At 40.1% G+C, this 18,025-nt stretch overlaps 2 pseudogenes; both read left to right on the top strand.

The window, feature by feature from the left end:
- The first annotated feature begins 5,879 nt into the window (after positions 1-5,879).
- On the top strand, positions 5,880-11,131 carry LOC112639074 (annotated as a pseudogene).
- Positions 11,132-14,506: 3,375 nt separating this feature from the next.
- On the top strand, positions 14,507-17,718 carry LOC112639077 (annotated as a pseudogene).
- Positions 17,719-18,025: the final 307 nt, after the last annotated feature.

The raw sequence follows: 18,025 nt of genomic DNA on the forward strand, positions 1-18,025 counted from the left end.
TGACCAATCCTGACCAATCCTGACCAATCCTGACCAATCCTGACCAATCCTGACCAATCCTGACCAATCCTGACCAATCCTGGACCAATCCTGACCAATCCTGACCATCCTGACCAATCCTGACCAATCTGATCTGACCAATCCTGACCAATCCTGACCATCCTGACCAATCCTGACCAATCCTGACCAATCCTGACCAATCCTGACCAATCCTGACCAATCCTGACCAATCCTGACCAATCCTGACCAATCCTGACCAATCCTGACCAATCCTGACCAATCCTGACCAATCCTGACCAATCCTGACCAATCCTGACCAATCCTGACCAATCCTGACCAATCCTGACCAATCCTGACCAATCCTGACCAATCCTGACCAATCCTGACCAATCCTGACCAATCCTGACCAATCCTGACCAATCCTGACATCAATCCTGACCAATCCTGACCAATCCTGACCAATCCTGACCAATCCTGACCAATCCTGACCAATCCTGACCAATCCGACCATCCTGACCAATCCTGACCAATCCTGACCAATCCTGACCAATCCTGACCAATCCTGACCAATCCTGACCAATCCTGACCAATCCTGACCAATCCTGACCAATCCTGACCAATCCTGACCAATCCTGACCAATCCTGACCAATCCTGACCCAATCCTGACCAATCCTGACCAATCCTGACCAATCCTGACCAATCCTGACCAATCCTGACCAATCCTGACCAATCCTGACCAATCCTGACCAATCCTGACCAATCCTGACCAATCCTGACCAATCCTGACCAATCCTGACCAATCCTGACCAATCCTGACCAATCCTGACCAATCCTGACCAATCCTGACCAATCCTGACCAATCCTGACCAATCGACTCTGACCAATCCTGACCAATCCTGACCAATCCTGACCAATCCTGACCAATCCTGACCAATCCTGACCAATCCTGACCAATCCTGACCAATCTGACCAATCCTGACCAATCCTGACCAATCCTGACCAATCCTGACCAATCCTGACCAATCCTGACCAATCCTGACCAATCCTGACCAATCCTGACCAATCCTGACCAATCCTGACCAATCCTGACCAATCCTGACCAATCCTGACCAATCCTGACCAATCCTGACCAATCCTGACCAATCCTGACCAATCCTGACCAATCCTGACCAATCCTGACCAATCCTGACCAATCCTGACCAATCCTGACCAATCTGACCAATCCTGACCAATCCTGACCAATCCTGACCAATCCTGACCAATCCTGACCAATCCTGACCAATCCTGACCAATCCTGACCAATCCTGACCAATCCTGACAATCCTGACCAATCCTGACCAAATCCTGACCAATCCTGACCAATCCTGACCAATCCTGACCATCTGACCAATCCTGACCAATCCTGACCAATCCTGACCAATCCTGACCAATCCTGACCAATCCTGACCAATCCTGACCAATCCTGGACCAATCCTGACCAATCCTGACCAATCCTGACCAATCCTGACCAATCCTGACCAATCCTGACCAATCCTGACCAATCCTGACCAATCCTGACCAATCCTGACCAATCCTGACCAATCCTGACCAATCCTGACCAATCCTGACCAATCCTGACCAATCCTGACCAATCCTGACCAATCCTGACCAATCCTGACCAATCCTGACCAATCCTGACCAATCCTGACCAATCCTGACCAATCCTGACCAATCCTGACCAATCCTGACCAATCCCTGACCAATTCCTGACCATCCTGACCAATCCTGACCAATCCTGACCAATCCTGACCATCCTGACCCAATCCTGACCAATCCTGACCAATCCTGACCATCCTGACCAATCCTGACCAATCCCTGACCAATCCTGACCAATCCACCAATCCTGACCCCAATCCTGACCAATCCTGACCAATCCTGGACCAATCCTGACCAATCCTGACCAATCCTGACCAATTCCTGACCAATCCTGCACCGCCAATCCTCTCCTGACCAATCCTGACCAATCCTGACCAATCCTGACCCAACCTGACCCCAATCCTGACCAATCCTGACCAATCCTGACCATCCTGACCAAATCCCTGACTCCAATCCTGACCAATCCTGACCCAATCCTGACCATCCTGACCAATCCTGACCAATCCTGACCAATCCTGACCAATCCTGACCACGTGAGAAGGCTGGCGCGCACGAGCGAAGACTCCCAATCACTTGCGACGACTGCCGCGCATGTGAGAAGACTTCCTATGACGCGCGAAAAGTATCACGCATGCGCGAAGACTCCCAATCACGTGCAAAGACAGCCGCGCATGCGACAAGCATCCCAATCACGTGCGAAGACTGCCGCGCATGTGTGAATACTTCCAATCAAGTGCGAAGACTGCCGCGCTTGCGAGAAGACTCCCAATCACGTACTAAGACTGCCGCGCATGCGACAAGCCTCCCAATCACGTGCGAAGACTGCGGCGCATGCGAGAAGACTCCCAATGACGCGCGAAGGCTATCCCGTATGCGCGAAGACTCCCAATCACATGCGAAGACAGCCGCGCATGCGAGAAGACTCCCAATGACGCGCGAAGGCTATCCCGTATGCGCGAAGACTCCCAATCACATGCGAAGACTGCCGCGCATGCGAGAAGACTCCCAATGACGCGCGAAGACTCCCAATCACCTGCGAAGACTGCAGCCCTTGTGAGAAAACTCCCAATCACGTCCGAAGACTGCCGCGCATGCGAGAAGACTCCCAATGACGCGCAAAGGCTATCAAGTATGCGCGAAGACTCCCAATCACGTACTAAGACTGCCGCGCATGCGACAAGCCTCCCAATCATGTGCGAAGACTGCCGCGAATGCGACAAGCTTCCCAATCACGTGCGAAGACTTCCGCGCATGCGAGAAGACTCCCAATGACGCGCGAAGGCTATCACGCATGCGCGAAGACTCCCTATCACGTGCGAAGGCTATCACGTATGCGAGAAGACACCCAATCACGTGCGAAGACTGCCGCGCATGCGAGATGACTCCTAATGACGCGCGACAGCTGCTACGCACGCGCGAAGACTCCCAATGACGCGCGAAGGCTATCCCGTATGCGTGAAGTCTCCCAATCACGTGCGAAGACTGCCGCGCATGCGAGAAGACTCCCAATCACGTGCGAGGACAGCCGCGCAAGCGACAAGCCTCCCAAACACGTGCGAAGACAGCCGCGCATCCGAGAAGACTCCCAATGACGCGCGAAGACTCCCAATCACGTGCGAAGACTGCGTCGCATGCGAGAAGACTCCCAATCACGTGCGAAGACTGCCGCGCATGCGACAAGCCTCCCAATCACGTGCGAAGACTGCCGCGCATGCGAGAAGACTCCCAATCACCTGCGATGACTGCCGCGCTTGCGAGAAGACTCCCAATCACGTGCGAAGACTGCCGCGCATGCGAGAGGACTCCCAATGACGCGCGAAGGCTATTTCGTTTGCGAGACGACTCCCAATGACGCGCGAAGGCTATGCCGTATGTGCGAGGACTCCCAATCACGTGCGAAGACTGCCGCGCATGCGAGAAGACTCCCAATCACGTGCAAAGAATGCCGCGCATGCGGCAAGCCTCCCAATCACGTGCGAAAACTGCCGCGCATGCGAGAAGACTCCCAATAACGCGCAAATGCTATCACGTATGCGCGAAGACTCCCAATCACATGCGAAGACTGCCGCCCTTGCGAGAAAACTCCCAATCACGTCCGAAGACTGCCGCGCATGCGAGAAGACTCCCAATGACGTGCGACAGCTGCTACGCACGCGCGAAGCCATCCAATCACGTACTAAGACTGCCGCGCATGCGACAAGCCTCCCAATCACGTGCGAAGACTGCCGCGCATGCGAGAAGACTCCCAATGACGCGCAAAGGCTATCACGTATGCGCGAAGACTCCCAATCACGTACTAAGACTCCCGCGCATGCGACAAGCCTCCCAATCATGTGCGAAGACTGCCGCGCATGCGGCAAGCCTCCCAATCACGTGCGAAGACTTCCGCGCATGCGAGAAGACTCCCAATGACGCGCGAAGGCTATCACGCATGCGCGAAGACTCCCTATCACGTGCGAAGGCTATCACGTATGCGAGAAGACACCCAATCACGTGCGAAGACTGCCGCGCATGCGAGAAGACTCCTAATGACGCGCGACAGCTGCTACGCACGCGCGAAGACTCCCAATGACGCGCGAAGGCTATCCCGTATGCGTGAAGTCTCCCAATCACGTGCGAAGACTGCCGCGCATGCGAGAAAACTCCCAATCACGTGCGAAGTTTGCCGCGCATGCGACAAGCCTCCCAATCACGTGCGAAGACTGCCGCGCATGCGAGAAGACTCCCAATGACACGCGACAGCTGCTACGCACGCGCGAATACTCCCAATCACGTACTAAGACTGCCGCGCATGCGTCAAGCCTCCCAATCACGTGCGAAGACTGCGGCGCATGCGAGAAGACTCCCAATGACGCGCAAATGCTATCACGTATGCGCGAAGACTCCCAATCACATGCGAAGACTGCCGCGCATGCGAGAAAACTCCCAATGACGCGCGAAGACTCCCAATCACATGCGAAGACTGCCGCGCATGCGAGAAGACTCCCAATCACGTGCGAGGACAGCCGCGCAAGCGACAAGCATCCCAATCACGTGCGAAGACTGCCGCGCATTCGAGAAGACTCCCAATCACCTGCGAAGACTGCCGCCCTTGCGAGAAAATTCCCAATCACGTCCGAAGACTGCCGCGCATGCGAGAAGACTCCCAATGACGCGCGACAGCTGCTACGCACGCGCGAAGCCATCCAATCACGTACTAAGACTGCCGCGCATGCGACAAGCCTCCCAATCACGTGCGAAGACTGCGGCGCATGCGAGAAGAATCCCAATGACGCGCAAATGCTATCACGTATGCGCGAAGACTCCCAATCACATGCGAAGACTGCCGCGCATGCGAGAAGACTCCCAATGACGCGCGAAGACTCCCAATCACGTGCGAAGACTGCCGCGCATGCGAGAAGACTCCCAATCACGTGCGAAGACTGCGGCGCATGCGAGAAGACTCCCAATGACGCGCAAATGCTATCACGTATGCGCGAAGACTCCCAATCACATGCGAAGACAGCCGCGCATGCAAGAAGACTCCCAATGAGGCGCGAAGGCTATCCCGTATGCGCAAAGATTCCCAATCACGTCCGAAGACTGCCGCGCATGCGAGAAGACTCCCAATGACGCGCGACAGCTGCTACGCACGCGCGAAGCCATCCAATCACGTACTAAGACTGCCGCGCATGCGACAAGCCTCCCAATCACGTGCGAAGACTGCGGCGCATGCGAGAAGACTCCCAATGACGCGCAAATGCTATCACTTATGCGCGAAGACTCCCAATCACATGCGAAGACTGCCGCGCATGCGAGAAGACTCCCAATGACGCGCGAAGACTCCCAATCACGTGCGAAGACTGCCGCGCATGCGAGAAGACTCCCAATCACGTGCGAAGTCTGCCGCGCATGCGACAAGCCTCCCAATCACGTGCGAAGACTGCCGCGCATGCGAGAAGACTCCCAATGACACGCGACAGCTGCTACGCACGCGCGAAGAATTCCAATCACGTACTAAGACTGCCGCGCATGCGCGAAGATTCCCAATCACGTCCGAAGACTGCCGCGCATGCGAGAAGACTCCCAATGTCGCGCGACAGCTGCTACGCACGCGCGAAGAATCCCAATCACGTGCGAAGACTGCTGCGCATGCGAGAAGACTCCCAATGACGCGCAGGGCTATCCCGTATGCGCGAAGACTCCCAATCACATGCAAAGACAGCCGCGCATGCGAGAAGACTCCCAATGACGCGCGAAGGCTATGCCGTATGTGCGAGGACTCCCAATCACGTGCGAAGACTGCCGCGCATGCGAGAAGACTCCCAATCACGTGCGAAGACTGCCGCGCATGCGAGAAGACTCCCAATAACGCGCAAATGCTATCACGTATGCGCGAAGACTCCCAATCACATGCGAAGACTGCCGCCCTTGCGAGAAAACTCCCAATCACGTCCGAAGACTGCCGCGCATGCGAGAAGACTACCAATGACGTGCGACAGCTGCTACGCACGCGCGAAGCCATCCAATCACGTACTAAGACTGCCGCGCATGCGACAGGCCTCCCAATCACGTGCGAAGACTGCCGCGCATGCGAGAAGACTCCCAATAACGCGCAAATGCTATCACGTATGCGCGAAGACTCCCAATCACATGCGAAGACTGCCGCCCTTGCGAGAAAACTCCCAATCACGTCCGAAGACTGCCGCGCATGCGAGAAGACTACCAATGACGTGCGACAGCTGCTACGCACGCGCGAAGCCATCCAATCACGTACTAAGACTGCCGCGCATGCGACAGGCCTCCCAATCACGTGCGAAGACTGCGGCGCATGCGAGAAGACTCCCAATGACGCGCAAATGCTATCACGTATGCGCGAAGACTCCCAATCACATGCGAAGACTGCCGCGCATGCGAGAAGACTCCCAATGACGCGCGAAGACTCCCAATCACGTGCGAAGACTGCCGCGCATGCGAGAAGAATCCCAATCACGTGCGAAGTCTGCCGCGCATGCGACAAGCATCCCAATCACGTGCGAAGACTGCCGCGCATGCGAGAAGACACTCAATGACGCGCGAAAGCTGCCACTCATGTGCTAAGACTCCCAATCACGTTCGTAGACTTCCGCGCATGCGAGAAGACTCCCAATGACGCGCGAAGGCTATCACGTATGTACGAAGACTCCCAATCAGGAGCGAGGACTGCCGCGGACGCGCGAAGACTGCCAATCAGGAGCGAGGACTGCCGCGTACGCCGCCAAGACTCCCAATCACTCGCGAGGACTGCCGAACATTGCGCGAAATTGCAAATTTAAAGGTTTAAAGGTTTAAAATTTCGTTGGCGCTAAAATGTAGCGTCAGCCATTGGTTGAACAATGAAGCAAGTACTTACTTCTTTGTTCAACCAATGGTTGACGTTACCTTTTAGAGACAATGAAATTATCTTCCTTTATTCCTCCATTGTCCTCCAGACGGTCCTTTTATGTAATAAATATAATGCTCCATCTGTATACGTAATACGTCTATGCTCCGAGATGTAGGAATTACCTGTTCTGAAGTACTGTCGATCTTGTCGACGTTTGTGGTTTAATTAATCGATTCAATGATTATTGTATATAAATCATCGAATATCTTACTTATATTTTGATCTGTCGAAAAAATTATTACATTGACATTATAGATCAATATATATAATTGAAAATTTATAATTTAATATTGCTAGTCAAATGCCTAATGTCATAATGTCTAAGAATGTATATTATATATATTGATGTATATGATAATGTTAAAAATTAAAAATAAATTGCCATCAGTATTAAATAATTAAATAAAAATGGAGGAGAGAGCAATGCTATCTCTGGATGCTTTCTCTTGTTATGTTTGTTGGATCTTGTCTTGGAGCTGGATCACTGCCATTAAGTTAAATAAATTTATCAGAAGAAGTAAGATATAGAAGTGAAGAAGAATATTTTATGTAATATAAAATTATGTATGTATATAATAGGTGTATATCAGAATTCATTGTATCTTGTAATTTACGTGCAATATGTTTTCCATAGCACAAGTTACAATTAGTTTCAATATTAGGAGCAGGACTCCTTGTTGGTACTGCGCTAGCGATTATACCTGACTGTACCTGAGGGTGTAAGAGCATTATTTACTGTGGATGGTATTATTAATGAAAAAGGTTCATATAGTAGTATAGTGCAATTGCATGTTTACTGATTACCATATTTCATGAAAGTAACATCTGATTAATAGTATTCCTGTTCTTTTTTCTTTTTTTACAGGCAATTTACATACTTTAACTTGGAATTAGTTTAGTACTTGGTTTATGCTTTTAATTGATCAATGTTCAGCCAGAAAAAGTGGAGGAAGACAAGAAAAGTATTACAGCAACCTTAGGTCTTATAGTAGATGCTGCTAGTTGATTGGCGGTGTTGCATTGGGAGCTGCTGCTACTACATCTCAAGCTGATGTCGAAGTGTCTTAGTTTTTCTTCGCAATAATGTTACACAAGGTAAGGAGGTTATATACAATGTTTCAGAAATGAATTAACAAGCGCTTATAAAATATGTATAAGTTAATATAATTAGTTTATCAATTTTTTTTATCGCTGAACATTAAATTATATTTTATAGGCGCCAGATGCATTTGGACTTGTGTCAATTTCTTCTTCATGAAGGTGTAGATAGAAAGTAAGAAAATAAGCAGACACTTATTAATTTTCTCACTTGCGGCACCGTGTCTTGCACTTGTGACATATTTTGGAATTGGAAAAGTAATGTGAGTGAGTAATGTAAGCTATGTTTAGCCATAATAACTCTTTATATATATTCTAAAGATATTTCTACACAAAGTTTATGTAACAATATTGTATGGAAATATTACATTAGTATAGTAAATCTTATATTTGGATGAAGGCACTTTTACGAATTACATCCTTTTCCTGTCACTTAAAAAGAAGAAAACTTTAAGATTTCCAATTTATTTCAAATAAATAATAATTATAATTAATTAATAACAAATAAATTAAAGTTTTTATTAAAATAAATTTGTTTAAATGAGTACAGAATATGAGAATACTAATATTAACGTAAAATTAATATGTATGGTCATATTGCTCATAATCTCATCTAAATTTAATTTAAATATTTGCAATTTTGGTAATAATACAAGTAAAACTTGTATCAAGTAATATGAATATAATTTTGAATTTATTTTTAAGCTAAAAATCTTGGACCTTACTTTGTATCTAAAACATCCAACAATTTAGAGGGACTTTCTATTAAAGGACTTTAATTCTCTATATATATATCTACTGACAATTTCGAAATTAAAAATAAATAATATTTAATGTTTATTAAAGACTATTCAGTATTTTCCTTTCTATAATATATCTAAAATCATTGAAATAGATGATCTGCTGATATTTTTAACTAAAATAGATTGAAACTGATTGGAGAACCTACTTGTTTTAAAAACTCTTCAAAATAATCGTTTTACAGTACATTTTTCAAGATTACTTATTAATTAATATTATAATATTGTTACATTACGTTAGATAAAGATTTCATTATCTTGCCTACATATTTTTTCTTCCTATTATACAAATTAATATTTTAATTTTGTTAAAGAGTATATGGAATGTATCGCAAGATGTGTACACATACAGTTACACCCCATATGCGCACTATACTTGTTTCTTTTGCTGTATACATATGCGTATTGTTTAATAGAAACATTTATTATCTGAAAGGAAAAAATGTTCCTGCTGATGCACAAAAGCGTAACGTCATATACTGATATATCTAAACACTTATGATACTTGCCCTACAGAATGACATAATTTAGATAAAGGAAAATACTTAAATAAAGTGTGTTAGTATTTTGTTTTATATTATAGAAACAAATTTGATGTAAAGTTTATATAATTGAAGTTGCATAAAATTACTCTTCTTGCTACAGTATGCTTGCAGATATCCAAACTGTCGAGACGCAATCTCTGCAATATACAATTGTTGTAAATATATGTATGCAAAGCATATAATGGTGCTAGTTGGAAAAAAATGCTTTACGATTTAGAACAGATGCATTAGAAGCAATTGTACTAATTATTTAACGAGTAAAATCATTTATATATTATTTATTTGCCCAATATTCCTGTTATTAAATTACGTAATTTTTCCTTAACAGACACCGATTGTAATGAAATAACATACAGTGCACAAGATAGATTAATCAATATATATTATAGAGAAACAATAGAAAATGCGGGTACTAATTTTAGATATTTTTTTAAAGAATGAATGTTGTTTGTGTATATATTTCCTATCGATATGTACAAATAACACTTGTATATATATTTAGGACATTCAGAACTGCCGCGCAAGACTGCACGCGCCAATCAGGCGCGAGAACGGACGCGGACGCGCGAAGACTCCCAATCAGGAGCGAGGACTGCCGTGCGTGCGCGAAGACGTCCAATCAGGCGCGAGAACTGCCGTGCGCGCCGCCAAGACTCCCAATCAGGCGCGAGGCCTGCCGCGGACGCGCGAAGACGTCCAATCAGGCGCGAGAACTGCCGCTCATGCGTGAAAGCTCCCAAACAGGCGCGAGGACTGCCGAACATGCGCGAAATTGCAAATTTAAAGGTTTAAAGGTTTAAATTTCGTTGGCGCTAAAATGCGTAGCGTCAGCCATTGATTGAACAATGAAGCAACTACTTACTTCTTTGTTCAACCAATGGTTGACGCTACCTTTTAGCGACAATGAAATTGCACCTTTATTCCTCCATTGGAGACGGTCCTTTTATGTAATAAATATAACGCTCCATCTATATATGTAACATACGTCTATGCTCCGAGATGTAGGAATTACCTGGTCTGAAGATACCTGGTACTGTCGATCTTGTCGACCTTTGTGGTTTAATTAATCGATTCAATGATTATTGTATATAAATCATCGAATATCTTACTTATATTTTGATCTGTCGAAAAAATTATTACATCGACATCATAGATCAATATATATAATTGCAAATTTATAATTTAATATTGCTAGTCAAATACCTAATGTCATAATGTCTAAGATGTATATTATATATATTGATGTATATAATAATGTTAAAAATTAAAAATAAATTGCCATCAGTATTAAATAATTAAATAAAAATGGAGGAGAGAGCAATGCTATGGATGCTTTCTCTTGTTATGTTTGTTGGATTTTGTCTTGGAGCTGGATCACTGCCATTAAGTTAAATAAATTTATCAGAAGAAGTAAGATACAGAAGTGAAGAAGAATATTTTATGTAATATAAAATTATGTATGTATATAATAGGTGTATATCAGAATTCATTGTATCTTGTAATTTACGTGCAATATGTTTTCCATAGGACAAGTTACAATTAGTTTCAATATTAGGAGCAGGACTCCTTGTTGGTACTGCGCTAGCGATTATACCTGACTATACCTGAGGGTGTAAGAGCATTATTTACTGTGGATGGTATTACTAAACTGGAAAAGGTTCATATAGTATGCAATTGCATGTTTACTGATTGCCACATTTCATGAAATTAACATCTAATTAATAGTATTCCTGTTCTTTTTTCTTTTTTTACAGGCAATTTACATACTTTAATTGGAATTAGTTTAGTACTTGGTTTATGCTTTTAATTGATCAATGTTCAGCCAGAAAAAGTGGAGGAAGACAAGAAAAGTATTACAGCAACTTTAGGTCTTATAGTAGATGCTGCTAGTTGATTGGCGGTGTTGCATTGGGAGCTGCTGCTACTACATTTCAAACTGATGTCGAAGTGTCTTAGTTTTTCTTCGCAATAATGTTACACAAAGTAAGAGGGTTATATACAATGTTTCAGAAATGAATTAACAAGCACTTAATAAAAAATGTAAGTTAATATAATTAGCTTATCAATTTTTTTTATCGTTAAACATTAAATTGTTTTTTATAGGCGCCAGCTGCATTTGGACTTGTGTCATTTCTTCTTCGTGAAAGTGTAGATAGAAAGTAAGAAAATAAGCAGACACTTATTAATTTTCTCTCTTGCGACACCGTGTCTTGCTCTTGTGACATATTTTGGAATTGGAAAAGTGAGTAATGTAAGCTATGTTTGCCATAATAACTCTTTATATATATTCTAAAGATATTTCTACACAAAGTTTATGTAACAATATTGTATGGAAATATTACATTAGTATAGTAAATCTTATATTTGGATAAGGGCACTTTTACGAATTACATCCTTTTCCTGTCACTTAAAAAGAAAAAACTTTAAGATTTCCAATTTATTTCAAATATATAATAATTATAATTAATTAAACAAATAAATTAAAGTTTTTATTAAAATAAATTTGTTTTTATTAAAATAAATTTGTTTAAATGAGTACAGAATATGAGAATACTAATATTAACGTAAAATTAATATGTATGGTCATATTGCTCATAATCTCATCTAAATTTAATTTAAATATTTGCAATTTTGGTAATAATACAAATAAAACTTGTATCAAGTAATATGAATATAATTTTGAATTTGTTTTTAAGCTAAAAATCTTGGACCTTACTTTGTATCTAAAACATCCAACAATTTAGAGCGACTTTCTATTAAAGGACTTTAATTCTCTATATATATCTACTGACAATTTCGAAATTAAAAATAAATAATATTTAATGTTTATTAAAGGCTATTCAGTATTTTCCTCTCTATAATATATCTAAAATCATTGAAATAGATGATCTGCTGATATTTTTAACTAAAATAGATTCAAACTGATTGGAGAACCTACTTGTTTCAAAAACTCTTCAAAATAATCGTTTTACAGTACATTTTTCAAGATTACTTATTAATTAATATTATAATATTGTTACATTACGTTACATAAAGATTTCATTATCTTGCCTACATATTTTTTCTTCCTATTATACAAATTAATATTTTAATTTTGTTAAAGAGTATATGGAATGTATCGCAAGATGTGTACACATACAGTTACACCCATATGCGCACTATACTTGTTTCTTTTGCTCTATACATATGTGTACATATATTGTTTAATAGAAACATTTATTATCTGAAAGGAAAAAATCCTGCTGATGCACAAAAGCGTAACGTCATATGCTGATATATCTAAACACTTATGATACTTGCCCTGCAGAATGACAGCATAATTTAGAGCAAATACTTAAATAAAGTGTGTTAGTATTTTGTTTTATATTATAGAAACAAATTTGATGTAAAGTTTATATAATTGAAGTTGCATAAAATTACTCTTCTTGCTACAGTATGCTTGTAGATATCCGAACTGTCGAAACACAATCTCTGCAATGACAATTGTTGTAAATATACGTATGCAAAATATATTGGTGCAAGTTGGAAAAAAATGCTTTACGATTTAGAACAGATACATTAGAAGCAATTGTACTAATCATTTAACGAATAAAATCATTTATATATTATTTATTTGCCCAATATTTTTGTTATTAAATTACATAATTTTTGCTTAATAGATACCGATTGTAATGAAATAACATACAGTGCACATGATAGTTAATCAATATATATTATAGAGAAACAATAGAAAATGCGGGTACTAATTTTAGATATTTTTTTAAAGAATGAATGTTATTTGTATATATTTCTTATCGATATATACAAATAAAATTTGTATATATATTTACATTTAGGACTGCTGCGCATGCGCCGAGACTCCCAATCAGGCGCGAGGACTGCCGCGCATGCGTGTAGACTCCCAATCAGGCGCGAGAACTGCCGCGCATGCGCGAAGGCTGCCTATTATGAATATCTCGAGTTGGAACTATCTGACACGGTAAATATAATTGAGTATAAATAGTTAGTTTAAATAAATATATTTATATAATATTAAATAATATAAAATAGAATAATAGAAGCAAAAACTGCTTGCATTGTTTGTTGTTCATTATTGGCACTTAAGGTTAGGGCTCGTAATCGCGCATCGCGTTTATGGGTGCTTTCCAGCTATGGTAACACGTGATACACTGTGTGACACAGTGTTACACCAGTGTCGACTTGTAGCTGGAACGCTTTTTAGCTATTTTATTTTGCCACTAGAGTGCAGGGCAGTCACTTTTAATAGTTGTCACTAGGTCTAAATTTTTCAGAACGTTCCCACACAACATTATGTCGTCTTAAAGACGTCTAGATGTCTTTAAGTCGTCTTTTAGATGTCTTTTGGACGCAATATCACGCATATACCATTCTTAAAAAATTAATGATACCAAATATGAAATGTTATGTTGGCACTCACTGGGGTGCTACAAAACGACGACACAGGCGAACACAGCATTTTTGCTGTGTACGATTGTGTCGACTTGTGGTCGTAGTTGGAAAGCACCTGTGTCGACACTGTAGCGACACGGTGTCGCCTGTGTTGCTTGCTGGAAAGCACCCTATGTAATAGGTGGAAATCCTATTCTCGCGATTCGTCGCATATCGCGCATTGCGTGTCGCGCCATCGCGCTGGTCTGCAGGAGCCATTATGAGATTGACCAATCACAGTCAAGTATGAAGAGTATGTTCGACTGTGATTGGTCAATTTCTTAAGGCTTAAGTTATCTATTGTAGATCTGGACAAATCGGAGTTTGTTCGAAGCGGCCCGCAGGCCCAGTTCCACAATCCAGTTAATCCAAGTTTAAGTAGCGAATGGACCAATCAGAATCCAGTTTGACGTATTAAACTCGGATTAACTCGAGTTGTGGAACCGGCCCTCAATCTCTAGTTTATTGCTCTAGATCCACGAATGGTGTCGAAAAGTTTTATATCGTTAAATAGCGTTAATAACCTCTACCCGACCATACCCGAGATATATTTAAATTTTAATACTAATTTTATTGAGACTATATTATTGATTGTGAAACATGGAAATCCATCCACTGAGTATAATTTGGTAAAAAGCGATAGTAAGGGTGACAGATTATTATTTCGATATCCACACATGACGAATCACGTGAGAGATTCGAGTCAATACACTAAACGAAAAAACCCTTATTCGCTAACGAATATGGAAGATTTGTTGCAAGTATGTTACTTATAGCATATAATCTTATTTTAATATTCGTGGAAAATTTTCGACGATATTATTTATTGTGTCATTCATGGTATAAATATATAATATTTAGTCATAATTTGTAATAATAAATAAATTTATTTTATTCAACAGTCTTTGCCATTTCCAACGTCAAACATAAATAATGGAAATTTTAACTGGTTTAACAGACGAAGTTCTGTCTACTTTATTTGCTGTTAAACCTGAATTATGCGAACAAAATTCGAATTGAAAGTAAATGATGTCCGGTTTGTTGGACATCCAACTTAGTTCTCTCCCGTGGTTTAAAGGAAGTGAATTCTTCTATGCTTTTCAATATAGTTCTTTGCATTGCAAGCACAAGCAAGTCATTCGATAGTGAGATGTTACTATGACCTAAGCAAAAGGTAATGTAAATTTCCACACATATGCAGAATGATTACGATACACGGAATTTGCATTTTGACGTGCTTAGATTAGGCATAGCATTGAGACATGAAGAAAGAAGATGTGGCTTTCTGACTGATGAAATAAAAATAATGGTCTCTACGCCATGATGAAATTGCTGGAAGGTAAATATGATCATTCTTAATATTTTCTTATAATTGTATAATATAGTATAATTTATCGTGTGTGTGTGTGTGTGTGTGTGTTGTTTGTATATGTGTGTGTGTGTGTGTGTACATATATATATATATATATATATATATATATATATTTTTAGATCTGAAGGTGAAAGTGATTGTGAATGAATCACCATATGAATTAATCCTTCAACGAAGCTCACTGGCCACGTGGTTTAAATCTGTCTTTAGTAATCTTAGCAACTTTGGCATAGTCAATATCATGATTACAAGTGGATTCAGGTGCGCTTCTGTCTTCCTCAAAAGTTCATCAATCACATAAAAAAGGTCTACTTATCGATCCTGAGATTATAGATTAGGTTTGTTACATAATATCAAATTTCTAAGCAATTGAATGAAAATGTGTTAACTTATAATTGAATAGAAAATTTATAATCTTAAGATGTAGAAGAAAGCAAACATTCCCAGAAAGAAGAAAATATGTTCCAATAGTTTATAACAATAATTTTTTAGTTTTTTTTATATGATACAAAATTGCTGTCATTCTTGAAAGATTTGAATATATATCGTTCTCTTGTGGTTATCCATATAAGACCATATAAAACATGTAAAGAAAAAGAGGAAAAAAAAGTAATGATCTCATAGTATATGGAAAGTAATATGACAAGTATACTTACTATTTTTTTACATATTTGGCTAATAAATTTAAAAACTATTTGATGCTATCATGTGAGAAATAATGTAACATTATTAGACAGTAAAAATATTTAAGTAAGTAAATAATTTTAAATAAAACTTTTTTTATATAAAAGATTCTCCTATAATCCTTTCTTAATGTATGTATGTGTGTTTAAAGTAGATACTCTTTGTTAATTATGGAATTTTCTATTCAGTTTTGAGATTAATTATCTTTAACTTTAGTTGGATTACGCATATGTAGTTGCTTTCTCTCTCTTCTTCCCTCCCTCCTCCCTTCTTTCTCTAGATATATGTATGTATGTGTGTAATATAAAATTTAAAACATACAAACTTAATATTATTGTTACTTAGTATTATTTCTTTTGCAGATGTTTTGAACAGTTTAAGACCCTTATCACGGCATACTTTTGTAACGGAGCCGTTAGACTTGCTAGAATCTTTACAAATAGACTGCTCTCCGGCACTTAAACGTTTGATTCAAATGTACAATCCATTGAAAAGCTTACAAACTTTAGCGGCTAATTCGGATCTGACGCTGGCGCAAGTGTTTCAGTTAACTGGTCATTTAATTTACTGGGCAAAAGCTACAATAATTTACCCGTTTGTGAAAGCAACGTCTATGTTATCTCTTCTGATGCTATTTTGACCAGCCAGTTACTAGATTCTTTTTCCGAACATTTCCCTGGAGTTTGCTTACTTCAAGTATATATGCATATATTCTATATAGCTATTTTTGTTTTATTATTGTTAGATCTATATATATTAATTCCAAGCTTGTTACCTTACAAATTGATATGTATATTAACGTGTGTAATTATTTAACCCTAATGTATTTTTAAATTTATAGTTATTAAAGACAAATAAGAATATATTGTACATTTTTTTTTTTTTAGGTCATCAATGACTTCTCCTTGCCAACTTCCATTAGCCAAAAGTTGAATCCTTTAAGCCAACCACATCAACAAACGCAATTAGTAAAGATAATTATATGGCTATTAAAAAATCATTTGCTCCTACAATTGCACACATACGTACGATATATACCAATGGCATATGGACGTTTATCATTAGTAAGTTTCATCTTACTATAATTTACTGTTGTGATGTGAATATGTATCATACTTGGAACGTATTTATTTGATTGTAATGCACCTTTCCAATTTTATGAGCAAAATCGATCTATTGAGATAAATTTATTCCAAAATTTATAGTAAAGTATAGCTCTATTCAGTATATTTCTATTATAAATAATATTATCCTTGAAGAAAAGGTTTTAATGAACTATTCATGATTGAAATGATTTTATTTTATTTTTCCTGCATTTCTTGACTACGTTTTTTTCTGAATTTTTATTTATGCTTAATATTAGGATACAAAAGATCAAGAAATATGTGACACAGACGTGATAGAAAAAAGTGGAAGCACGTGGAGTTTGAACGAGACACCAAAAGGAACGCCTACCGAAATCAAAGAGAATTGTCACTCACAGATAAGAAGGATACGTTGTATGATTATCAATCAGAGGATTACGATATTCCTTCTGATGATAGAAAACTACTCGATAGATTGTGTCGTCTTGGCTATTTTAACGGTGGTTATCACTTGGAGGAAATTATGTATTTAGAAAACATTCGAGATCCCAATGTTACAACTTCTTGATAAATTCGGATGTCTTAATACTTCCGAATGCGAAGATCCCGCTATAGCACTCTTCTACAGTCAATTGGATTGTTAAATTTTTTTCTATCTATATAAATATAATTGTCTTCAGATCAGTATTACACACACACATATACAAATAAATACATACATATACGTACGTATGATCCTAAAAAAACACTTTCTAGACTGAAAGATATGAAAGAACAGTTTATTACATTTTGTAATTACAGTTGTAATTTATATAATTTTAGAAATGTATATATAAAATATTGATCTTTTCTTCAACACCATTATTTTCAGAATTTTCATGGAGAACAGTCATTTAAATATTTGAGATATCTTCACTTTTTCACATTCTGTATCCATCTCTAGGAGGTTTCT

This window comes from Camponotus floridanus, unplaced genomic scaffold, assembly GCF_003227725.1.
Source record: "Camponotus floridanus strain SB8 unplaced genomic scaffold, Cflo_v7.5 scaffold456, whole genome shotgun sequence".
Lineage (NCBI taxonomy): Eukaryota > Metazoa > Arthropoda > Insecta > Hymenoptera > Formicidae > Camponotus > Camponotus floridanus.